Raw genomic sequence first — 27,420 nt, 5'->3', positions numbered from 1 at the left:
GGAGTAATGAAAAGGGTAATGGAGGGGTGAGGAAGGGAGTAATGAAGGGGTGATGTAATGGAGAAGTGATGAAGGGGTGATGAAGGGAGTGATGGAGGAGTGATGAAGGGGGTGATGGAGGGGTGATGAAGGGAGTGATAGAGGGGTAATGAAGAGGGTAATGGAGGGGTGAGGAAGGGAGTAATGAAGGGGTGATGAAGGGAGTAATGGAGAGGTGATGAAGGGAGTGATGAAGAGGGTAATGGAGAGGTGATGAAGGGAGTAATGAAGAGGGTAATGGAGAGGTGATGAAGGGAGTAATGAAGGTAGTGATGAAGAGGGTAATGGAGAGGTGATGAAGGGAGTAATGAAGGGGATGTTACGGATACAAGTATCCTGTGTGTGTGTGTTTCTTTTCTCTCCTTCTCCCCTCACAGGTGAAAATCATCACTTCCCAATCAGTCACCAATCATCAATCAGAAGACACACCTCCTCCTCTTTCCTACCCAATCACAGTTCCTTTCCCTTGGTTTAAAAACCCCAATCAGTTGTCTGAATCTCTCTGTAAATGCCATGTCTGTAGGCCTCTCTGTTTCACGCTCTCTTTATGTATTGAGCTATCGTTTGTTTGAGCACCTCCATAGCACTTTGTCATCATCTGTGAGTAATGTTTTTGGTTATGGTGTCTGTTTGCTGGTGGGAAAAGGGGGAACCAAGACAAGTCGCCCATGGGCATACACTACCCGTAGGTAAACTTTCTTAAATACCCTAGTTAGAACTGGGCGGACCACCCACTGTATTTTTGGTTAGTTAGTTAGCTGTTGTTGAAATAGGCTAGTCTAGCTTAGGGGTGTTTTTGAATACTTACTATTTCTTTCCTTGGGTCCAGCTCAGCCCCTTTTCCTGCTCCCCCCATTACCGTGTGTTTTCCAATAAACCCTGAGTTTGACGGTATATTTCAGTAGTCGTGGTTCTTTCGTTCTCACTTTTACTTTGTCACTATTATAAATTGCATGAGTTATGTTACGGGTCTCATTACCATCCCCCCTAGACTGTCGGGCCAAAAGGGATTCGTAACAGAGGGTAATGGAGAGGTGATGAAGAGGGTAATGGAGAGGTGATGAAGAGGGTAATGGAGATGTGATGAAGGGAGTAATGAAGAGAGTAATGGAGAGGTGATGAATTTCTCAACCTCTCTCATTCTCCTCACTTACTCTCTCCCTCCTGCTTTCTTTCCCTATTCTCTCTCTCGCATCACTGTGCTCTGAAGCATGGTGCAGAGGTCCAGAGGTGAGCTTTACTATTTCCCTGGTGTTTTTGTAGTTGACTTGCCACTGTCTTGTTTTCGTAGGTTACCACAGGGACTGGAGAGCCCGGCGGGGCCAGAGCGAGAGAGAGGTGTATTCTGTGAGACAGGGATGAAGCGATCACTGGTGGTATGTGCGTGTGTGTGTGTGTGTGTGTGAGAGAATGTGGCTGAGAGCGAGGGTTATTTATAAGTCCGTCCCTGTGTATTTTGAGAGGTATGTCTCGGCACGAACCAATGAGATTGTTTGATTCGAAGTCCGAGAGGTGATACGACAGAATTCCCTTGCTTTGCTGTTTAAAAAAAAAAAATGTTTAGGAACTCATATATACAGTATGCTTGTAAACACATGCATATCCTCGTACACACACATGCACACCACACACACACACACACACACACAACACCCCATGGAGTATGTGGAACGGTGGAGGCTGGTTGGAAGTGCTATAGGAGGACGGTGGCGTGGTGGCCATATGTTTAATCTGTTTGATACCAGTCCATCTATTCCATTACAGCCATTACAATGAGCCTGTCCTCCTATAGCTCCTCCCACCAGCCTCCCACAGATGTGGAACCACAAGAAAGGACAAGAGAATGCCCATCATCCCTAAACACCCCCTGCCCCCACCTCAACATTATCACTCTTCAGAAATAAACGATCAATACTTTCCTCTCTTTCCTTCTCTACCCTCCCTGCTATCCAGCAATATTTCTTATTTGTATTTTGGACACATCCTCTTTGGGGCATTTAACAACAGCCTTTGCAGATAGTGGTTAGGCTTTCTCCCTTGCCGCTCGCTCCCTGTCTTTGAAAGCTATTGTTTGGGGGAGCGCCACACAAGGTCGATTGCATTGATCGGAGCTCTGGGTGTCTCAGAGTAGGAGTGCTGATCTAGGATCCGGTTCATTCTAGGATCAGCTAAACGTATTCATAATGAGCAAAAGACTAAACAGGATCCTAGATCACCACTTCTGAGACAGTTTGTGAATACGGCATCTGAGATTCTCTTTAAAAGGGAGATGACTGGAGGGGAGAGGGAGCTAAGAGTGAGAGGGAGGCAGAGGGAGCTAAGAGAGAGGTAGAGGCAAAGGAGGAGTCTGAAAAAAAGATGGGAGGGTTGCCACATCAGAGTTCTCTCATTCAGATTTGGCAGCCCTGTGGCGTGTTTTTATTTTCTTCTTCTGTTGTTCTGACGATGTGGTTCGTTGTGGTCGTGCAGATTGCAGGGCAGGCGGTGGCAGTGTCTTGTCCTTGAGTGCTCACCCATTCATAGAGTGAACATGCCCCCAAACAAATGTAGCATACAGACAATACACGCACCACACAGCCACTGATGTGGACACACTCACACGCGCACACACACTCGTACACAAACAACCACTGACATGCACACTAACACACATCGTGAGACTGTCACTGGCATGCGTGGGCACACATACACACTCCCTGTCAATAACAGGAGGGAAAAGAGGACCACTATCACCCCCTTGTGGAGAATAAACAGTAGGTCCCTTTTCACCACATCACATGCAACAATGAACCTGACAACCACAGCCTCCATTATCAGTACTATTTCAATATGTCCTCAGATAATAACATACTGAACGTACCGTCTTCTCGAGAAACGATAATAGCTTCCAATAACTGAGAGTCCTAACAAGGACACTTGTGTTGTCGGACACGAATATGTCAGGACACACGTCGTTTGATGTCGGTGAGATGTTTTCGTTTTTATTTCATTGCAATCTTCATCGCGTAAACATTTATAACCCTGTCACTGTGAGAGGTCTTCATTTCAAGGGTTTTTCTAGATCTAGGATCTAGGGGGGGGGGGCAATGCAAAACTGACCATAGATCAGGCGGCAACATGCAATTTTCTGATTGGCTCACCACCTTGCTTTACGGGTAACCCAATTAGTCACTAATAACCAATTTGTCATCAAAGAAAGATCTAGAGCCCCCATAGGAGACTGATTAGCCTGGAAGAGGCTGAAGTTCTGTCTATATTATTTGGGAACTTTGGCTGAGCATTTGTTGCCAATACACTTGTTAAAGTCAAAGAAGAAATGTATTACTTTCACATCGAGGTAGATATGCAAAGATATGAGCTCTCTAGTACATCTCTATGGCCATGTCCCAATTATCTCTCCTTCCTCTCAAAGTGTGCACTTGTTCACTTTCCTTCACTGATTGAAAAGGAAATGACTTGTGTAAAAAAAACATGGTAGAAACTCCCCTCTAGCCCACGTCTCCATTAATCCAATGCTTTTAGATTCGTAGGAAGTAGTGAAGTGCCCTTCAGGGGAAATTAGATATCATTGGGACGCAGCCTGTGAGTGCTGATGCTGATTCCTCTACTCCAGTTTGATCCAGATGCCATTCTCGGGGGCGAAGGATGAAGCTCCCTTAGTGGACTGAGGTCTTCCCGCTTCTGACACAACCTCCACGTTGAAGTAGCGCAAGATGGATGCCAGGATCACCTTCTCCATCACGGCAAAGCTCTGACCTGGGGGCACGGGTGTAACAAGAGCATGTGAGGATACACACTTTTAATCCTCCATTTTGTTTTAATTATGTCTTGTTTTTTGTTGTCTGAAGTTAAACTTTAGTTTGTCACTATCATTAAGGTAGTGATAGCTTGTAAGCATCTTCGTTGGACAGGCCCACTGTAGTGGACAGTCCACTATCAAGCTGATAAAACATTGATCAATACCTGTGACATTGTACAACCCAATCCTTGTTTTATTTTTAAAATCTTTTATTTTGGCTTCAAATTGAAAATTGCCGCCAAAGGTGACCAATCTTGTGTCATTAATCTCAAATGGAATGATGTTGATTTACCAATTTAGGGGAAAATTTAGGGGAAAACCTCTGGCTGGGGGAAGTGGCGCGGGTCACGGTGGAGGGAGTAGGGCATGATGATGTAGGAGGGAGTAGGGCATGGTGATGTAGGAGGGAGTAGGGCATGGTGATGTAGGAGGGAGTAGGGCATGGTGATGTAGGAGGGAGTAGGGCATGGTGATGTAGGAGGGAGTAGGGCATGGTGATGTAGGAGGGAGTAGGGCATGGTGATGTAGGAGGGAGTAGGGCATGGTGATGGCGTTGGCACCTTTGGGAACCTTGAACCCATCTACAGGTACAACAGTGAAACACAAGCTAGGCTATTAGGTCCACAAAATGTATATTTGGATAAATGAACTAATGAACACAAATAACAAACAAAGAATAGCAAAACGAGATGACTGAAATGGAGAGGGCGCTGGATACACCGTAGGTTCATCTTCAATATGGCACAGACCATGGACTTCAGGAAACAGCAGAGGGAACATCCCCCTATCCACATCGATGGAACAGTAGTGGAGAGGGTAGCAAGTTTTAAGTTCCTCGGCATACACATCACAGACAAACTGAATTGGTCCACTCACACAGAAAGCATCGTGAAGAAGGCGCAGCAGCGCCTCTTCAACCTCAGGAGGCTGAAGAAATTCGGCTTGTCACCAAAAGCACTCACAAACTTCTACAGATGCACAATCGAGAGCATCCTGGCGGGCTGTATCACCGCCTGGTACGGCAACTGCTCCGCCCTCAACCGTCAGGCTCTCCAGAGGATAGTGAGGTCTGCACAACACATCACCGGGGGCAAACTACCTGCCCTCCAGGACACCTACACCACCCGATGTTACAGGAAGGCCATAAAGATCATCAAGGACATCAACCACCCGAGCCACTGCCTGTTCACCCCGCTATCATCCAGAAGGCGAGGTCAGTACAGGTGCATCAAAGCTGGGACCGAGAGACTGAAAAACAGCTTCTATCTCAAGGCCATCAGACTGTTAAACAGCCACCACTAACATTGAGTGGCTGCTGCCAACACACTGACATTGACACTGACTCAACTCCAGCCACTTTAATAATGGGAATTGATGGGAAATTATGTAAATATATCACTAGCCACTTTAAACAATGCTACCTTATATAATGTTACTTACCCTACATTATTAATCTCATATGCATATGTATATACTGTACGTATATACTGTACTCTATATCATCGACTGCATCCTTATGTAATACATGTATCACTAGCCACTTTAACTATGCCACTTTGTTTACATACTCATCTCATATGTATATACTGTACTCGATACCATCTACTCTATCTTGCCTATGCTGCCCTGTACCATCACTCATTCATATATCCTTATGTACATATTCTTTATCCCCTTACACTGTGTATAAGACAGTAGTTTTTGGAATTGTTAGTTAGATTACTTGATGGTTATTACTGCATTGTTGGAACTAGAAGCACAAGCATTTCGCTACACTCGCATTAACATCTGCTAACCATGTGTATGTGACAAATAAAATTTGATTTGACCAGCTAACAATTCTGGGGAGATAAAACATTTTTTTTGTAGTGTTACCTGTTATTTTCCCCTGATGTTTGAGTGTCCATTTTGCCGTTAGCTACAGGAACATTCTTTGGGTGTTGGCAAAAACCTCCAGAGAACCTATTTAGCATGTGGATGGCTTACCAAGAAAGACTTTCAAAAGGATCAATTTGAGGAAGACGTTAGCTTGATGCCTAAACATCAGTCACATGTACAATGGATTATAGTGAGCAAAAATGAATCACTCTTTTTTGAAACACTCTTTTTTTGGTGAGTGTTCCAACTCCTTATTAGCTCAAATTAGTCCTTTTGTAATTTTCCTGGTAAGCCATTCTCGTGGTTTTTTTCGTTGTTGTTGAGCACCCTTCCTTTTTTATTGCCGAACCACGAAGAACCACTTGAACTCTAACCTATTTAGAATGTTTTTGCCTTAGAGGTAGGAGGAAATTATTTTATTTACCCAGAATGTGGTTATCATGTTCTCAGAATATAGCCTACAATATTAATATTCCAGTCCAGTTTCCTGAGGGTTAAGAGAATATTCCTTCAACATCACACCAAACATACACAGAACATGGTTGACATGTTCTCAGAATATAAGGTATTAATGTTCTGGATGTGTTTCGTGGGATTGTTGCAAGAACATTAATGTGTTCAGTTTTCTGATAGTTAGGAGAATATTCTATCAACGTCACACCAAACATGGTTACCATGTTCTCAGAATATAAGATATTCATGTTCTAGACACATTTCAAGAACATTCATGTGTCCAGTTTCCTGATTGTTATGATAATATTCTATCAGCATCACACCAAACATACCCAGAACGTGGTTACCATGTTCTCAGAATATAGAATATGAACGTTAATATTGAATATTCTGAGAACATGGTAACCACGTTCTGTGTAAAGTTATATTTTGACATATTTTTCCTTTGTTTTTCCTTCACTATTTCCCCCTAACCCTACCACCCCTCCCCTAATTGGAGTAAACTAATGGACAACAACACTTAGGCTTCTACATACTATATCCATTTTATGGACACAGTATACTTTACATTAGTTATATTTGGTTTGTTTTTAGTCCAATCCTTCAGCTCCACTCAACCCCTACCATCTATCTCTGAAGACCATCCAGTTTTGTTCAACTGTGCTGTGATGTGTCACAAAAGTTCAACCTTTCTATTCTCATAGTTTCTACAGAATGTAAATTAAAGATAAACAATTTTGCTACGAGTATTATAATATTATTAATCGATTGACTATGACTTTTCCGATCACCCAGCAGTGCTATTTGCAGAGTTAGCTCCAGGTAAATGTTGCAGTTCTTCAGCCATTTCTTAACCTGTGACCAAAAACAAGCTTCATGTGGACAGTACCAAAACAAACTATCGGATGATTCTGTCTCTTCGCAGCAAAATCTGCAGAGCTGGGAATTTTCGGCTTGCAAGAATTTTGTTTAAACGCTAAGTTTTGATTCTGGCATCATTTTGTGTATCAGTTCATAAACCATGTGCCATGGAATCGGTACATCAAGAATCTCTTCCAAACTATTTTGCAATCTATATGGCACAACTGTAAATTTTTTGGTCCTTACATAAAAAGGTATGCCAGTTTAATTTATCACAATTTTCTTTAAAGAATGTTGGTCTTTATTTCAGCGCCGGCAGACAAGTTCATTACTTTTTCCCCCTTCTACTTCCCTCTTCCATTTTTTTTTTGTGGTAATGCTGCAATTAGTTGTTTGTAATTTTGGATAGAGCAGACATTTCCATATTTTTGTGAGCTGCATGAGGCCTGAGGCCTCCCAAGTGGCGCAACGGTCTAAGGCACTGCATTGCAGGGCTAGAGACATCACTACAGACCCAGGTTTGATCCCGGGCTTTATCACAACCAGCCGTGATCGGGAGTCCCATAGGGCGGTGCGCAATTGGTCCAGCATCGTTCGGGTTTGGCTGGGGGGCTTTACTTGGCTCATCGTGCTCTAGTGACTCCTTGTGACGGGCTGGGCGCTGAGCAGGCTGACCTCGGTCTAATCCATTGGTGATGCTGGCTTCTGTGTTAAGTGCGTTAAGTGGGCAAGTGTTAGAAAGCGGGTCATGTTTTGGAGGATGCGTGACTTGACCTTTGCCTCCCGAGCCTGTTGGGGAGTTGCAGCGATGTGACAAGATCGAAATTGGGGAGAAACTGGGTAAAATATCAAAAAAAGAAGCCAATGCAATATTACAGCTGTCATTAATGGAATGGTATCTTGGAAACCGTCCTCACTGTGACAATCCTATGAAAATGTTACGTAAAGGAACATTCTTTAAAATTGTGGGAATGTTTGTAGTTAGCTGGGAGGCCACCCAATGTGAACATGTACAAGAATTAGTATAAATTAAAGACAGTGTTTACCTAATCCTGTACATTTAAATCAGTTTGAAAATGAAGGACAGACTGAAATAAACTTGAATGGTTAAGAATGTGTCATTCATGTCAGATGCTGCGGGCGAAGAAGGTGACGGAGGGGAACAGGAGCAGGGACTCTTTGATGACACACTCCAGGTGGCGCAGCTTCTTCATATCCTCTGTGTTTATTGGCCGGTTGGACTCATCTGAGCACTGGGGTACAAGAATGCATGTTACACCCCATTATGAAAGTTCTGTGGTGAATAGGGGGACAGAAATTGGGACCCTCACAATTCCCTGACCGACCCTATAAAGGGGGAGGGGGGTGGGGGGGATTGGGAACTACAGCAAACCATTTTGATATGCCACAGAATCACTTTGGGGTGACTGGGTTTGAACTCACTCTAACCCGTGAGAGAAGGATTTGAACGAGAGTCAGCATTGAAGAGAACCAAAAGGCCCCAGGCAGAGAACAAGATAGAAGCAGGAATAGCAACGGTAAACTAGAGGGTTGTAATTACCAAGTGCCTCCTGCAGAGGCCCGTTGTCTAGCAGTAACGCGTCCAGCTCCTCTAATTAGACTTCCCACACCGGAGACCAGTGTTCAATCCCAGCAACCACCGTTTCTGACTGTCTCTCCCAATTACCTATCTCTGCTCTCTTTCATCACTGTCTAAATCAACTAGAAAAAAAAAACACTTTTAACCCTCTACTGCATGCATTATAATAGAAACATGAAAAAAAAATGAATTTGTTTTACTAATGTAAAATGGCCCCAAATGAACACATGTAAAATCTCTCTCTCTACATATACAGTTAAAGTCGGAAGTTTACATCCACCTTAGCCAAATACATTTAAACTCAGCTTTTCACAATTCCTGACATTTAATTCTGGTAAAAAAGTCCCTGTCTTAGGTCAGTTAGGATCACCACTTTATTTTGAGAATGTCAAATGTCAGACTAATAGTAGAGAGAATTATTTCTTTCAGCTTTATTTCTTTCATCACATTCCCAGTGGGTCAGAAGTTTACATACACTCAATTAGTATTTGAAAGCATTGCCTTTAAATTGTTTAACTTGGGTCAAACGTTTCGGGTAGCCTTCCACCTGCTTCCCACAATAAGTTTGGTGAATTTTGGCCCATTCCTTCTGACAGAGCTGTTATAACTGAGTCAGGTTTGTAGGCCTCCTTGCTCACACACACTTTTCAGTTCTGCCGACATATTTTCTATAGCATTGAGGTCAGGGCTTTGATGGCCACTCCAGTACCTTGACTTTGTTGTCCTTAAGCCATTTTGCCACAACTTTGGAAGTATTTGGAAGACCCATTTGCTGACTGATGTCTTTAGATGTTGCTTCAATATACAGTGCCTTGCGAAAGTATTCGGCCCCCTTGAACTTTGCGACCTTTTGCCACATTTCAGGCTTCAAACATAAAGATATAAAACTGTATTTTTTTGTGAAGAATCAACAACAAGCGGGACACAATCATGAAGTGGAACGACATTTATTGGATATTTCAAACTTTTTTAACAAATCAAAAACTGAAAAATTGGGCGTGCAAAATTATTCAGCCCCCTTAAGTTAATACTTTGTAGCGCCACCTTTTGCTGCGATTACAGCTGTAAGTCGCTTGGGGTATGTCTCTATCAGTTTTGCACATCGAGAGACTGAAATTTTTTCCCATTCCTCCTTGCAAAACAGCTCAAGCTCAGTGAGGTTGGATGGAGAGCATTTGTGAACAGCAGTTTTCAGTTCTTTCCACAGATTCTCGATTGGATTCAGGTCTGGACTTTGACTTGGCCATTCTAACACCTGGATATGTTTATTTTTGAACCATTCCATTGTAGATTTTGCTTTATGTTTTGGATCATTGTCTTGTTGGAAGACAAATCTCCGTCCCAGTCTCAGGTCTTTTGCAGACTCCATCAGGTTTTCTTCCAGAATGGTCCTGTATTTGGCTCAACACATCTTCCCATCAATTTTAACCATCTTCCCTGTCCCTGCTGAAGAAAAGCAGGCCCAAACCATGATGCTGCCACCACCATGTTTGACAGTGGGGATGGTGTGTTCAGCTGTGTTGCTTTTACGCCAAACATAACGTTTTGCATTGTTGCCAAAAAGTTCAATTTTGGTTTCATCTGACCAGAGCACCTTCTTCCACATGTTTGGTGTGTCTCCCAGGTGGCTTGTGGCAAACTTTAACCGACACTTTTTATGGATATCTTTAAGAAATGGCTTTCTTCTTGCCACTCTTCCATAAAGGCCAGATTTGTGCAATATACGACTGATTGTTGTCCTATGGACAGAGTCTCCCACCTCAGCTGTAGATCTCTGCAGTTCATCCAGAGTGATCATGGGCCTCTTGGCTGCATCTCTGATCAGTCTTCTCCTTGTATGAGCTGAAAGTTTAGAGGGACGGCCAGGTCTTGGTAGATTTGCAGTGGTCTGATACTCCTTCCATTTCAATAGTATCGCTTGCACAGTGCTCCTTGGGATGTTTAAAGCTTGGGAAATCTTTTTGTATCCAAATCCGGCTTTAAACTTCTTCACAACAGTATCTCGGACCTGCCTGGTGTGTTCCTTGTTCTTCATGATGCTCTCTGCGCTTTTAACGGACCTCTGAGACTATCACAGTGCAGGTGCATTTATACGGAGACTTGATTACACACAGGTGGATTGTATTTATCATCATTAGTCATTTAGGTCAACATTGGATCATTCAGAGATCCTCACTGAACTTCTGGAGAGAGTTTGCTGCACTGAAAGTAAAGGGGCTGAATAATTTTGCACGCCCAATTTTTCAGTTTTTGATTTGTTAAAAAAGTTTGAAATATCCAATAAATGTCGTTCCACTTCATGATTGTGTCCCACTTGTTGTTGATTCTTCACAAAAAAATACAGTTTTATATCTTTATGTTTGAAGCCTGAAATGTGGCAAAAGGTCGCAAAGTTCAAGGGGGTCGAATACTTTCGCAAGGCACTGTATATACACATCATTTTCCATCCTCATGATGCCATCTAGTTTGTGAAGTGCACCAGTCCCTCCTGCAGCAAAGCACCCCCACATCATGATGCTGCCACCCCCGTGCTTCACGGTTGGGATGGTGTTCTTCGGCTTGCAAGCCTCCCCATTTTTCCTACAAACATAATGAAATGTTAAAAATATTAAACAGAATTGTTTTATCCACGCATATATAACAAAAATATTTTATCTTTGTTCTGCCCCTGAACAAGGCAGTTAACCCACTGTTCCTAGGGCGTCATTGTAAATAAGAATTTGTTCTTAACTGACTTGCCTAGTTAGATAAAATAAATTAATAAATACATTTACAAAAATAAATTGAAATCCTATTAGTCAGGTCAATATTATAGTTAACAGTTAACAGCAAATACATACAAACTTAAAACCCCAGCTACATTTTAAAAAAATTCAAGAAAAGTGAATTTTGTTTTGCTTTAGTAAATTACGATTTTATGGAAAATTTGACTCTTCCTCTAGTATCCAATACAGTCGGCTTTGCTTTGGCACGCTTGCACCCAAAGCAGCAGGCCAGAATGGGTTTTGATAGCAGTTACCATATATTGATTGTCAGGCTGGCAGTATGTGGTTTATTACGACCTTATTTATGGAGAGTAGATTTCCATCTCTGCAGTGAACCGATGTGGTGTTGAGGTTTCGAAACAAGTGTGACACCAACTTGTATGTTTTAGCATATTCAAACACTTTGCCAAACACACAGGTGTTATGCATCAAGTTGATTCAAGTCAATTCTTTGATTAATGAGCCTATCTCAATGGTTTCTGCATGGAACAGAGCGAGGAAGGGTACTGGTCCGATCCAAATCTTCGACAGTGGGGAGTCCCTGAACTGCTCTGTGTAGCCGATGACTTGACGGAAGAAATCTGAAACCAAAGAGAGAGAACTCTGAAGTCATTCACTAGTTCAAGCATCTGATTATCTGTAGATTGACAGGGCATTATACCTTGTAGACTGAATGAATGTTTGAAGCTCTCCTCCCTAAACTACTGTCCTCTCCTCTCTCTTCCCTTCTCCTCACATCTCCTCTCCTCGCTCAATTCCGGAGTTGGCTTTGAAATGCAATGCGTTCCCTATATGGGGGTATGTGATTTCAATCTCTGGTATGGGCTTCATCTCCCTCCATTTATACAGAAAACTGCCGAGTAGCTGGTGTAGGTCAGCATTGAAACAAAGAGACTCACCCCCAGCAGCCCCAAAGTGTAAGCCCCCAAAACTATACCATCTCTGGGTAGTACGTGGCCTAAACAACCTCCGAATGAATGTCTGAGACCTGCTGGCTTCACCTCATATCAGGTGGACTTAAATCCTTACCTGTTCCCCACTTTTCTGTTTTTCCGGCCGCTAGTTATGAATGATTAACCAGTAGGGAGGGGGAAAGAGGTAAACATGGATGTTCATCAAGGGATAGTATTTTGTACTGTCATGCAAGCACATGTGGTACACAGGATGAAAAAGTATGCATGCACTATTGTAAGTCGCCGTCACGGTCGTCGTAATAACATTCGGACCAAAGCGCAGAGTGAAATTGGTTCGACATTTTATTAGAAGTGAACCGCACAAAAAAATACAAATAAAGAGCCACCGACACGTGAAGCTATGGCGTGCTCACAGGCAAGTACACATAAACAAGACCCCACAAAACACAGTGGGGAAATGGCTGCCTAAATATGATCCCCAATCAGAGACAACGATAAACAGCTGCCTCTGATTGGGAACCATACCAGGCCAACATAGAAGTAAAACAACCTAGATTACCTGCCCTAGTCACACCCCGACCTAACCAAAATAGAGAATAAAAAGGCTCTCTATGGTCAGGGCGTGACAGTCGCCCTGGATAAGAGCGTCTGCTAAAGGACTAAATTGTAAAATAAAAATGTAAAACACGCAGACAGACACAGACAGGTATAAACACACATGTGCACACACTCAGATGATAACTGCCTGTCATAACACAGCAATGTTTTATTCACAGACAGTTATAAACCACAACATGGTTAAAACTATTATTTTGATATCATGGATGGTCAGTCCTTGTATCCATAGCTATGTCTATAAAGTTGAGTGGTTACATTTTCCAGCCCCATCAGCTTTTTCCCAAAACAGTGGCAGCTTGACCACTTTGTTGTCGTATGATCTGCAGATTGCCTCTTTAAAGTGGGGTCCCTCCAAAATATTGAACAGTCACACAAGGTCTGAAGAAGTTGTCGCGCTGCGAGTCTCCATGCAGCAACAATGCAGACAATATATTGTGTTAAGGAGAACAGCCTCATTTCTAGGACATTTGGGACAAACAGATTAACGTGATTCACCGTTCAAATTGGATATTGTATTCACGTATCTTTTGAATAAATTGATTTCTTGTCTTTCTTTACCGCTACAAAGTATTTCCTAAAGATATTACGGATGGCATAATTTAAGTCTTCATGGTTAGAAGTTCCCCAACGTTAAATTGATAAAAGCACACTTTCCACAAAATACAAAAAAAAAATATATATATATATATATATATATACTGTATATATACACACACACACACCTTACCTCTCGCATTAGCTTCAAATGACAGAGCATTGCCCAGTAATGGGTAGCTTGGATTTATCCCTGGTAATGGCTTCATCTGGGTCCATCTGTGCAGAGAGCTGTTGAGGAACTGCCAGGTAAAGACGCCGGCCAATATGGTCAGGAGTAAGACCAAAACGATCGACCCACTCAGCAATTCACCGATATTCATCTTGGTTAGTTAGGCGGTGGTCCAATATTGACTCATAAATGTACATTTGCTTCGGGGTCTCATTCTTTAGCAATAGCAGACAAAAGGTTCTGTGTAATTATGGAAAGATGTCCAACCACTGACCATGTAATGCTCCTCAGGGAGAATCGGGTAGGCTACCCCTACGAGTACCCCTGAAGTGAGCCACAATAGCAGGCTACTAATACAGTCGTCAACTTTTTTAGGATGCAGGCCCCCTTTCCAATTCACAGTGAGATGCCATTAAAAAAGGGGTGTTACTTTTGTAGCAAATGAAGGGGGGAGAGCTATGATTGAAGCTTGAAAAAGTATATCAGGAAAAGGGGCAATCCCCAAACCAATAGGGTGGGCTTCCAATGAAGGCCTTGGATCTGGGCCTGAACTAACAACTCGGCTGCGTAAGCATAATTTGTGCCGCTAAGGTTTTAAGGTCCAGACCTCTTAGAAGTACTTTATGATATCACACAAGGGAACATTTCATTATTAGGTGGTACTCTATACCCCTCAAACAACTCATTGTTCCCTTCTATATCAGGGACTGATTTAGACCTGGGACACCAGGTGTGCACAATTAATTATCAGGTAAAGCAGAAAACCATCGGGCTCTGGATCTCGGGAGGTAAGAGTTGAATACCCCTGCTCTATACTATTTCCAAACATTTCTGACATGCGTAAAGAACTCTTGTAAGACTAGCCCTTGGTGGGCTTAAAGAGATCCTAATAAATAAACATTGTAAAAAAATCCCCCCCCCCCCCCCCCCAAAATCCCATGTAAGCATATATAAATGGGGTAGTATCATGTAACACAATCATGTAGAGTATAATACAGAACTGATGAATTACTGACTGCTTATGAATTGAAAACATGATCGTGTAACTAAAAGCCCACTGGTCAAAAACTGGTTAAATCAATGTTGTTTCCACACCAAAAAGCTGTGACGACATTGAATCAATTTGATCTTTATTTAACTAGGCAAGTCAATTGGGAACAAATGACTATTTTTAATGATGGCCTAGGAACAGTGGGTTAACTGCCTTGTTCAGGGGCAGAAAGACAGATTTTTACCTTGTCAGTTTGGGGATTTGATCTTGCAACTTTTTGGTTATTAATCCAACACTCTAACCACTAGGCTACCTGCCACCCAAACCAACACAGAAAACTACTTGGATTTTCTTTTTTTCCACCTATCTTTGAACCTAAAACCAATGACATGGTGAATTGTTTTTGTTGATTTTTACGTTACGTTTTACTCAAACAATTGTAAATCAAAACTAGATTTGAAAATGACGTTTGTGCCCAGTGGGAGTGTTCATTATCAATTGAACCAGGGGAGAAGGTTAATCTAGCAGCTGTATCTCGGTAGAAATTAGCCTGTGGATGAGGTTGTAGCTAATATAAATCCAACACGAGTGAGAAAGGACAGAGTTTATCCCTTTTTCTTCCCTTTCTTAATCCACAAACCCTTAAAGTAAGCCTCCTTCCTCTTTCTTTAATTGAGCAAAGTTTAGTTATTCCTGTCCCTTTTTTTATTCAAGTTAAGGAACATTTTAAGTGCCCCAAATGCCAAAGGCTTACTTTCAGGGTCCCATAGTTCCTGTGCCATTTTGTTAGAAGTCAGTTTTAAGGATGTGGCCAGGAGCTGGCTAGTTTTTGTCAGTCTTTTTTGTTTTCTAAGTTTCCCTTAAGTCTCCCTAAAAAAAAAAATGGGAGAATGTCACGTTTAAAAACCTAGCTTTTCGCGACCCACTTGAGGGCACATGATTTAGGATTTAAGTTTGATTCTTTTTTCACAGTTTTGAAGTAAAGACTAATGTCAGAACCCAACTTTACAGAAAACATTCTGAATAGCATACAGATGGGGGGGAAAAACAGACGCTCCAAAAAACAAGAATGCCTTCAAATCAACACTAGATGTCATGAGACAAATGCAAAGATAGATTTTTGTTGAACCATATTCTATTAAACAAAATTCTAACTTTCAAGTAAGTGTACAAAACAACTGAAATTACCTACTTAAAATTCTCTTAGCGTCTGGACAATTTATTCGTAAAAAAAAAAAATAATAATTCAAAAGTGTCTGTAAAATGACATAATTATAAAATGCAATTATTCTGAACTCCATAAAGTAAAAAAAAAAAAAACTTTTATTGTATTATTTTATTCTATCACTGATCGCGTTTCACCCTTTTGGCTGATTTGATTGCACATCTCTCTAGATAAGTGTCAATTACATGTATATGATTTGAGATCTGAAATGTAATTCCTGTTCTGCTTCTGTACATAGAGCCTCTTCTACTTGCACTCTGACAAATGCCCTCTTCTGTCTTTCCACATTTCTCCCCTTTCCCCTCCTCTCCCTTAAAACCCCTTCCTCCCATTTCCTTTCCCTCCCCTCACCTCCCACCATTCTCCTCCCCGTTTCCCCCCAGGTTCATGGCCCACCACACCCTGCACCATGGGATTGAGGACAGCGGTGGTTGCTGATCTTCCTGCAGGACGTGCAGGACTGTCCCGCTGTCTGCTCCTGAGCAGGGGTAATGCTGCGCCCACATTGTCTCCTCAACTGGCCCCTGCAGAGGGAGAGGGTGCCCGCCTTCCACCAGAGGCTCCGCATCGCCCTGGGCACCACCAACTGAGTGTAGTAACTTTCTCCATGCCATTATGCTCAGAGGTGTACTGAAAATGTTACTTAAGTCAAATCAAATGTCTTGGTCACGTACTCGTATTTTACAGATGTTATCACAGGTGCAGCGAATTGCTTATGTTTCTAGCTCCAACAGTGCAGTAATACCTAACAATACAAACAAATCCCCAAAATGTAAAGAAAGAAATTAAGAAATGTCAGAGTCCGGAAAATGAATATATACTGTATGTATTTGATGGTGTGTGTGTATAGACAGTATATGAATAGAAAAGGTGTGTACAGCAGTAGTTCTATTGGATGAGCCTTGACTTGACTAGAATGCAGTATATACTGTACAGTGGGTAAAAATGGTATGTAAACATTACTAAAGTGACCAGTGTTCAATGACTATGACTATACATAGGGAAGCGGTCTCTAAGGTGCAGGGTACCGGGTGATAACCGACTAGTAACAGTGACTAGTAACAGTGATTAAGTTCCGGGCGGGGTATTGGACGGAGGCCGGCTAGTGGTGACTATTTATGTCACGAATCCCGTTTCCTGAGTCTGTTTTTTGCCTATGTTCTGTCCTGGAGAGTTTTTCCGGCGTCCTGGAACGCACCCTGTCTGGTTGCCGGGCAATGTAGCCAGTTGGGGTTTCTGATTATCCGCACCTGTATCCCATCAGCTATCTGCACACCTGGTCCTGATCATCATCTCTCCTCTTCATAAGCCCGGACCTGACATCCATTCCCTGCCGGATCGTTAGCCATGAACAGTATGTTGTGCCAGAGTATCAGCCTCAAGTTGGATAGAAGTTGTTTTGTTGTTTGTTACGTATTGCTTGCCTTGAACTTACCTCTGTTTGTTCTGTCTTCAGTTACTCACCCGGATCATTTACCCCATTCCCGCCTGGTCGTCAGAAGATTCCGCTTCCCCATTGGATCCACCTATTTACTCCCATCAACTCATCACCGCTACCCGCTACACCACCTGGATATATCTACCCATTCACTTGTAAATAAATACTCACCTTTTTCCTACTCTCCTTGTCCTGGTCTGCTCCTGGGTTCGACTTTGAAGAATCGTGACAGAACGATCCGGCCAAGAATGAACCCAGCGGACCTGGATTCCGTTTGCCATGCCATTACCCAGCAGGGGAGGACATTGGGACAACACAAGACGGAGCTACAGGAGATAGCGGTTGCAATCCAGAAATTATCTGCTAGCTTGACACAGATCCAGGATCAGCTCAGTTTGCTGGCGATTCATTCACCACCTATTTCACCCATCTTACCTGCCGTGCCTGATGCGTTTTCCTTCCGTGAACCCAAGGTACCGACGCCTGATAAATATGAAGGGGATTTGGGAAGATGCCGTTAGTTTCTTATGCAGTGTGGGTTAGTGTTTGATCTGCAGCCCCATTCTTACGCCACTGACAAGGCTAGGATAGCCTTTGTTATTGAACTGCTGCGTGGAAGAGCTCTGGAATGGGCTTCAGCCGATTGGGAACGACAGGGGACCTGCATGTCTTCATACCAGGAATTCACGGGAGAGCTGAGAAGGCTTTTTGATCATCCAGTCTGAGGTAAGGACGCAGCTAAACGTTTGTTCACTCTTCGCCAAGGAGCTCGCAGTGTGGCAGACTTTATGATCGAGTTCAGGACATTGTCTGTGGAGAGTGGTTGGAATGAGGAGTCACTACAAGCGGCTTTTTACCAGGGGTTGTCGGAGCAACTCAAGGACGAGCTGATATCCTATCCAGAGCCTAGTGATCTAGACAGCTTGGTCACTTTATCTATTCGGGTAGATAATAGAGTCCGAGAGAGAAGGAGGGAGAAGCAGTGGGACCCATCCAATCAATCAGCAACTCGGTTACCATTCGGTTCAGGAAGTAAACCAGAACGTATTGATCGTTATTCCCCACACGGGATTAGTGGAGGGGTCTTGCCACCAGATCCTGAACCAATGCAAGTGGGGCGACACGGGCTAACTAAGGAGGAGCGCCAACGTAGACGTGAGACCAACAGCTGTTTCTACTGTGGTAGCTCAGGACATTACATCTCCACTTGTCCACAGCGCTCGTTAAACTGCCCGGCTCGCTAGTTTTGGGAGGAATTTTAGCGAGCCAGATTCAACCTCTCCAGAATCCTGTCAGACCCCGTTTTCCTGCGACCCTTATGAATAAGGATCAGAGCTTAGAGATTAACGCTTTTATCGATTCAGGTGCCGATGGCAGCTTTATTGATGCCGACTTGGTGGAACAGCTGGGGCTTTCTAAGGAGCAATTGCCGGAAGCCATTGAAGCAACCACTCTGAACGGCAGTAGTCTGGCACGGATCACTATGAGGACTGAACCGGTTAAGATGTTGTTGGGGAATCATTCAGAGTTTATCTCCTTCTTCATTCTGTCCTCACCCCATGTTCCTCTGGTTATTGGTTACCCCTGGCTGAAGGAACACAATCCCTCGTTTGATTGGGTGACGGGTAAGGTAACTAGTTGGAGCATTGATTGTCATGCTAACTGTCTTAGGACTGCCTGTTCTCCTGCCGTTTCCAGTCAGGTCAGTGACTCTGTTCCTCCTGATTTGTCCCTGGTTCCAGAAACATATCACGAGTTGGGTGAAGTATTCAGTAAACAGAAGGCTCAGTCCCTTCTTCCCCACCGACCTTATGACTGTGCGATTAATCTGTTTCCTGGAGCCTCCTTACCCAAGGGACGGTTATACCTGATCGTGAGGCCTTGGAGACCTACATCAAGGAGTCTCTAGCTGCAGGTCTCATTCGGCCCTCGTCATCACCTCTGGGAGCAGGATTTTTTTTTGTGAGCAAGAAGGATGGCTCTCTTCGACCGTGTATTGATTATTTACCTATTTACTCCCATCAACTCATCACCGCTACCCGCTACACCACCTGGATATATCTACCCATTCACTTGTAAATACTCACCTTTTTCCTACTCTCCTTGTCCTGGTCTGCTTCTGGGTTCGACTTTGAAGAATCGTGACAATTTAACAGTCTGATGGCCTGGAGACAGAAGCTATACTGATGTATTGTAATAGACAATAATGCAATTATCAGTCATAGAAAATATGAATTGTGTTTAGAAGGTAGTTTTCCATAAATGTGTAAATGCCTATAGTGAAACACTAGCCTAGTGAAACATGTGCACCCCTTTCTATGCCCATCCATTCCACAAGAGTTTTGGTGAAATTGAAAAACTGTCTAGGTGCCACTTTCACAGACTTCCCCCACTAAGCTCAGCTTTTTGCCTTTTGATTAAAAAAACATCAATACACAAATTAAAGCTAGTCTGCGATTGGTGCATTTGTTTACTTTCAAATTAATTATATTCATTATTAACTAGACAAGTCAGTTAAGAACAAATTCTTATTTATAATGACAGCCTACCAAATAGCCTCTCTCAGATATATGACAAAACACACATCGTGACAAGAGAGACAACACTGCATAAACAGAGACCTAAGACAACATAGCAAGGCAGCAACACATGACAACACAGCATGGTAGCAACACAACATGACAACAACATGGTGGCAACACAACACATGGTATATTATTGGGCACAGACTACCTTCTTGTCCATTGTGCTGTTGAGACAACACATCACGCAAAGCAGCCACAACTGTCAGAGTGTCCATGATTGAGTCTTTGAATGAAGAGATGGAGGTAAAACGGACCAGTTTGAGTGTTTGTTGCAGCTCGTTCCAGTCGCTAGCTGCAGCGAACTGAAAAGACAAGCGACCCAGGGATGTGTGTGCTTTGGGGACCTTTAACAGAATGTGACTGGCAGAACGGGTGTTGTGTGTGTGGAGGATGAGGTCTGCAGTAGATATCTCAGATAGGGGGAGGGGGGGGGTCTCAGAGGATTTTATAAATAAACATCAACATTGCGACAGGTTTACAGAGATGATTGTAAAGAACATCTAGCCGCTCGAGAGCATACCTGCCGATCTATAAATTATGTCTTCATAATCTAGCATGGGTAGGATGGTCATCTGAATCAGGGTTCGTTTGGCATTTGGGGTGAAATAGGAGCGATTACAATAGAGGAAACCAAGTCTAGATTTAACTTTGGCCTGCAGCTTTGATATGTGCTGAGAGAAGGACAGTGTACCGTCTAGCCATACTCCTAAGTACTTGTATGAGGTGACTACCTCAAGCTCTAAACCCTCAGAGGTAGTAATCACACCTGTGGGGAGTGGCATTCTTCTTACCAAACCACATGACCTTTGTTTTGGAAGTGTTCAGAATAAGGTTAAGGGTAGAGAAAGCTTGTTGGACACTAAGGAAGCTTTGTTGTAGAGCATTTAACACAAAATCCGGAGAGGGGCCAGCCGAGTATAAGACTGTATCATCTGCATATAAATGGATGAGAGAGCTTCCTATTGCCTGAGCTATGTTGTTGATGTAAATTGAGAAGAGCGTGGGGCATAGGATCGAGACATGGGGTACTCCTTTGGTGACAAGCAGATGTTCTGACTTTATACACTGCACTCTGAGAGAGGTAGTATGCAAACCAGGCCAAGGACCGCTCAGAGACGCAAATACTCCTTAGCCAGCCCACAAGAATGGAATGTCTATCGTATCAAAAGCTTTGGCCAAGTCAATAAAAATAGCAGCACTTAGAGTTAAGGGCAATGGTGACATCATTGAGGACATTTAAGGTTGCAGTGACACATCCATAACCTGAGTGGAAACCAGACTGCATACCAGAGAGAATACTATAGACATCAAGAAAGCCAGTCAGTTGATTATTGACAAGTTTTTCCAAACACGTTTGATAAACAGGGCAAAATAGAAATAGGCCTGAAACAGTTAGGAACAGCTTGATCTCCCCCTTTAAATAAAGGACGAACCGTAGCTGCCTTCCAAGCAATGGGGACCTCCCCAGAAAGGAGAGACAGGTTAAAAAGATTGGAGACAGTCTTAGCGATGATAGGGGCAGCAACCTTAAAGGGTCTAAACCATCTGACCCAGATGTTTTTTGGGGGTCAAGTTTAAGAAGCTCCTTTAGCACCTCGGACTCAGTGACTGCCTGCAGGGAGAAACTTTGTAGTGGGGCAGGGGAAGAAGAGGGAAAAGCATCAGGGATAATCGCATTAGAAGGGGTGGGAAATTAGGAAATGTTAGACGGGGAAGGAGGCATGGCTGAGTCAAATAGGAATCCTGACTTAATGAAGTGGTGATTAAAGAGCTCAGCCATGTGCTTCTTGTCAGTAACAACCACATCATCAACATTAAGGGACATGGGCAGCTGTGAGGAGGAGCATTTATTCTCCAGGTCTTTAACTTTTTTCCAGAACTTCTTGGGGTTAGACCCATAGAGAGAGAGAACAGCTTCTTAAAGTAACTAACTTTGGCCTTCCGGATAGCCTGAGTGCACTTATTTCTCATTTGCCTGAACGAGAGCCAGCCAAAATTGTTTAAATTCTCATTTTCTTTACGGGGGAGTGTTTGTTAACAATAAATACCACTGAAAATATCAAAAAAGGAGGTCCAAGATATATTCCTTCTTGAAGAATATGTAAATGACCTTAGTGACCTTAGTTCAGCTGAACCCAAAATATAATGGCATTTATTAAATCTAAGTCCAAAAATGGACCAATTGCAGACTGCAGTTTTAATATTTTTCTGAACTTAATGTCAAGGACTTGTTCAGGCTTGTGATAACTGCAAAGCTCACTAAACAGACCATTTCTAAACATACTGGCTTTTGTCCAGGAGATGGCGATAGTGATCAAGCAATAAGTTCCCCATTGGAAAATTTGTAAATAAATGAATAAAATAAGTAGGTTGCGTAAATAGAAAAGGACTCAAGCAAAAAGTTCCTCTTTGGAAAATGTGTAAATGAATGAATAAAATAAGTAGGTTGCGTAATAGAAAAGGACTCAAGCAAAAAGTTCCTCTTTGGAAAATGTGTAAATAAATGAATAAAATAAGTAGGTTGCGTGATAGAAAAGGACTCAAGCAAAAGTTATAAGTCACCCAGTAAAATACTATGAGTAAAAGTCTGAACGTATTTGGTTGTAAATATATTTACGTATTTAAAAAAAAAAAAAAAAAAAATTCCTTATATAAAGCAAACAATACGCCACGCTTTTCTTGTTACATGAATTTACAGGAGGCACACTCCAACACTCATTTGCAAACAAAGCATCTGTGTTTAGTGAGTCCCCCAGATCAGAGCAGTAGGGAGAACCAGGGATATTCCTGTCCTGCTAAGCATTCAAAATGTACTTTTGGGTGTAAGGGAAAATGTATGGAGTAAAAAGTATGTTATTTAAGAATGTAGTGAAGTAAAAGTTATCAAAATTATAAATAGTCAAGTACACATACCAAAAGAAAACGACTTAATTACAGAACCTCTAATGAATTATGTAAACAAGAGAAACTGTTCCATTACAACAGTCTACCATTTCCCTATGTCTATTTGAATGTCGGTTCATTCTTTTTGTATCGGGATTCCACCCTTAGTCCCTAAAATAGCAGTTTATCCCTTTGAAGTGTAGAGTAAGACAAAATTCCACAATTTATTCCAAAATCAGCATGGCTATGAATTGATCTGAATCTAAGTAGTAAAAAATAGTTTGGTACACACACACACAAACTCATTTCTACTTTGTGGTTTGTCATAGTTTGACATTTATTTTAAAAAACTGAACTTTTCTGTGGCACTTTCACATACCCCTTCACACTGACTAATATGAATAATGTTATTTCAGTTGAATATACACTAAATCATGACATTTGAGGGGTTCGTTTGGCTACCAACCGTTCTGGATTTCTTTCTATATTGCTGACCAGGAAGTGAAAGTGGACCACAGTGAATTTACAGAACCCAATGTTTTTTATTGCCATCTGAATCAGAGGAATTGAGTCGACAAGAAGCAATACAATCTCACTCCTCGAGCTAATCCATTCCCCCGTCTCTAGAAAATCCCACAGGATGGAGTCAAATCTAGTGATTTATAGGAAAGTCAACTATGGTATCCACTTCTCTTACTCAATTGACGAAGGGAGCACACCTTCGCTTTGCCCTGTCTTAGAGCTGTAATCACCAAGGTTCTATAGGCAAGTGGTTTTCAGCCCAATCCATTCTGGAACATTGACATTCAATTAGGGACATTTTGTTATAGTCCAGCACAAACACACGTGATTCAACTAACCATGAAGACCCTGACTTTATGAATCAGGTATATTAGAAGGGTTACTACATGTAGTGGCTCCCTTGCCAATTGACCAAAGCCACTGACCAAGCCTGAAACGGGGCAGTTTCGGACACATACAGTCCACATTCGAAGTTCCCAAAAGCCAAACGGCAAAAACATCAAATGAGATCCAGAGATACGGTGCAAAAAAAAAAAAAAAATATCCAATCAACTTAAAGCATAGATTACTTGAAATGAAAAATAATATGGTTTATTTGTATGTATGTATGTATGGATGGATGGATGGATGGATGGATGGATGGATGGTCAAAAGACTGTACTGCTCCCGCGTCTAGCTAGGACTCCCTCCGCTCCCGCGTCTAGCTAGGACTCCCTCAGCTCCCGCATCTAGCTAGGACTCCTTCCGCTCCCGCGTCTAGCTAGGACTCCTTCCGCTCCCGCGTCTGGCTAGGACTCCCTCCGCTCCCACGTCTAGCTAGGACTCCATCCGCTCCCGCGTCTAGCTCGGACTCCCTCCGCTCCCGCGTCTAGCTAGGCCTCCACTCCCACGTCTAGCTAGGACTCCCTCCGCTCCCGCATCTAGCTAGGACTCCCTCCACTCCCGCGTCTAGCTAGGACTCCCTCCGCTCCTGCGTCTAGCTAGGACTCCCTCCGCTCCCACGTCTAGCTAGGACTCCCTCCGCTCCCGCGTCTAGCTAGGACTCCCTTCGCTCCCACGTCTAGCTAGGACTCCCTCCGCTCCCACGTCTAGCTAGGACTCCCTCCGCTCCCGCGTCTAGCTAGGACTCCCTTCGCTCCCACGTCTAGCTAGGACTCCCTCCGCTCCCACGTCTAGCTAGGACTCCATCCGCTCCCGCATCTAGCTAGGACTCCCTCCGCTCCCGCGTCTAGCTAGGACTCCCTCCGCTCCCACGTCTAGCTAGGACTCCCTCTGCTCCCGCGTCTAGCTAGGACTCCCTCCGCTCCCACGTCTAGCTAGGACTCCATCCGCTCCCGCGTCTAGGTAGGACTCCCTCCGCTCCCGCGTCTAGCTAGGCCTCCGCTCCCGCATCTGGCTAGGACTCCCTTCTCTCCCACGTCTAACTAGGACTCCCTTCTCTCCCATGTCTAGCTAGGACTCCCTCCGCTCCCGCGTCTAGCTAGGCCTCCACTCCCACGTCTAGCTAGGACTCCCTCCGCTCCCACGTCTAGCTAGGACTCCCTCCGCTCCCGCGTCTAACTAGGACTCCCTCCTCTCCCATGTCTAGCAAGGACTCCCTCCGCTCCCGCGTCTAGCTAGGACTCCCTCCGCTCCCGCATTTTAGCTAGGACTCCCTCCGCTCCCACGTCTAGCTAGGCCTCCGCTCCCGCGTCTAGCTAGGACTCCCTCCGCTCCCGCGTTTTAGCTAGGACTCCCTCCGCTCCCGAAAGCCCAACTTCCTGCCTTTAACTTGTCATGAACACACTTACCACAGTACAATGAATGAGCAAGAATGGGAGACAAAAACTTTGTTACACTAATACCAAAGGAATATATCTCAATCAGGTAAATATAAATCATAAAGGTACGTACCTAATATTCAATCACATACATATTTCATATATTTACACACACATACATGGAGCTCTGTATGTTCTGTCTTTTAAACAAACATGTCTAAATCGGCTAGTCTGGAACAAAAATGTGTACATCCTTTTGACCACCATTGCCACAGAGGCCATAAGAGATGTAGACCTATAGATTCTAGACTGTATTGATTCAGTTATTTACTCATCGCATCGTTGCTTCAGAAACAAGCAAAATAAGGAAAGCAAACCCTTGTGTTCCAAAGTACTGTGCATACGATATGATAACTTGTATCTGTGATTGACACATCAACTTTTGGATATATACCTGTTGACCCTTGAGGAATATAACTTACAAATGTCTCATGGTCTTAGTTAAACTGCTGTACAGCATTAGAACCCAAAATGTGAGCCTGTTTAACTGACCTGTTTGTGAACAATACAACTGTAAAGCTTCAAAACATGGTTCAAAGTATAATTGGATGATCAGTCCTTCTGTCCAAAGCTTTGTGTATGAGAGTACTTACATTTCTCCCGCTAACCCCTCAGTGTTGGCACTTTGTCATTGTATGAAATGCAGATTTCCCCTTTAAGTGTGCATATCGGAAGAGTTCCAGTCTGGCACTAAATGACTTTGACGCATGTTAATTGCCGAGCTGTCTGGGAGCTTCCCGTGTGAAATTACAGCTCTATGATTCGCCGTTGTGTCGTTACCTGGCAACAACAGCAGGCAAAGGGCTGCGCTGACAGGACCTGTGAGAAGATAGCTAATTGACAGAGCGCGCTTTACAGTTCCAGAGAATACATCAGAGGATGAGGAAGTAGTGGGGCTCTATTTGCTCAAACTCGAACTGGTTATCACTTTCCTTTATTGATATTCGGGAATATGAAGTCTGTAATGATGAGGATGAAGTTCATTACAACTCACTTTGAATCTTGTCTTTGGTAATTGAAGAATGAGTTGATCACGTCCAGTGGGAATGATGGGGAAGGTGAAGGTATCAGTTTACATGCTCTGATTGTATCTATGAGTATCATTTCCTCAGAAAGTCTTACATGTAATGGCCTTATCTCTCTCTCTCTCTCTCTCTCTCTCTCCCTCTCTCTGTCTCTCTCTGTCTCTCTCTGTCTCTCTCCACATACTCACACACACATGTAACCTTTATTTAACTAGGCAAGTCAGTTAAGAACTAATTCTTATTTACAATGACGGCCTACACCGGCCAAACCCGGGAAAATTGTGCGCTGCCCTATGGGACTCCCGATCACGGCTGGTTGTGATACAGTCTGGGTACACACACACACACACCTCTCTCCTCCCCCTCTGTCTGCCCCTCTCTCATCCCCAACCATCTGTATCTCTCTCTGTCTCTCTCTATTGATCTCAGTGGCTGCAGGGAGTACATGACAGGGGGGGCGGCACCAACTGTGCTGTCAGTCTGCAGTCTTTCCACTCCAGCTCTTCAGTGCCTTGCGGTCGCAGGGCCAATCACGGATCAATCCCTCGGCCATATAAAGCTCACCAGTCTAAAGCATTACTGTAATACCGAGTGACAGGATGTTCAATATGCTAGCCTGGAACTATAGTGCGTGTAAGACAGGATTTCCACTTTCCTATGATATTTTTCATTATATTTTTATACTGTATTGAGACAGGCTAGAAGTGTAGGAAGGAAGATAAAGTCAGAAGGGTAGACGTGGGGATTGAACCCCGGTCTCCGGTGGGGAGACACATCACATTTATGTGACTAGCCCACAGCTTTGGACACACTGTGAACTGCTATTAGTGTTTTATTTCAGCAACATAGTCCTCATTGATATAATAGGATGACTGATGCCATTGAGATTAAAAGCATCCAAGATTGTAAGGGAGACGTATCCCAAGTGTGTGGAAAGGTAGCAATTAACAATTTAAGGACCCATCTGAGGACCCATGCTAAATTGTTTCAGTCTCCTGAGGGGGAATATGTTTTGTTGTGCCCTCTTCACAACTGTCTTAGTGTGTTTGGACCATTCTAGTTCGTTGGTGTTGTGGACACCAAGGAACTTGAAGCTCTCAATCTGCTCCACTACAGCCCCGTCGATGAGAATGGGGGCGTGCTCGGTCCTCCTTTTCTTGTAGTCCACAATCAACTCCTTTGTCTTGATTACGTTGAGGGATAGGTTGTAATTCTGGCACCACCCGGCCAGGTATCTG

The 27,420-nt window shown here is 43.3% G+C and overlaps 1 long non-coding RNA gene across 1 annotated transcript; it reads left to right on the top strand.

The window, feature by feature from the left end:
• Nucleotides 1–549: 549 nt before the first annotated feature.
• Nucleotides 550–4,111, top strand: LOC118941355. Its single transcript, XR_005037600.1, has 3 exons — nucleotides 550–639; nucleotides 1,331–1,415; nucleotides 3,653–4,111. It is a non-coding gene; the product is annotated as an uncharacterized LOC118941355 (long non-coding RNA).
• Nucleotides 4,112–27,420: the final 23,309 nt, after the last annotated feature.

The sequence above is a fragment of the Oncorhynchus mykiss genome, chromosome 19, assembly GCF_013265735.2.
Source record: "Oncorhynchus mykiss isolate Arlee chromosome 19, USDA_OmykA_1.1, whole genome shotgun sequence".
NCBI lineage: Eukaryota > Metazoa > Chordata > Actinopteri > Salmoniformes > Salmonidae > Oncorhynchus > Oncorhynchus mykiss.
This window is presented reverse-complemented; position numbering and strand designations above follow the sequence as displayed.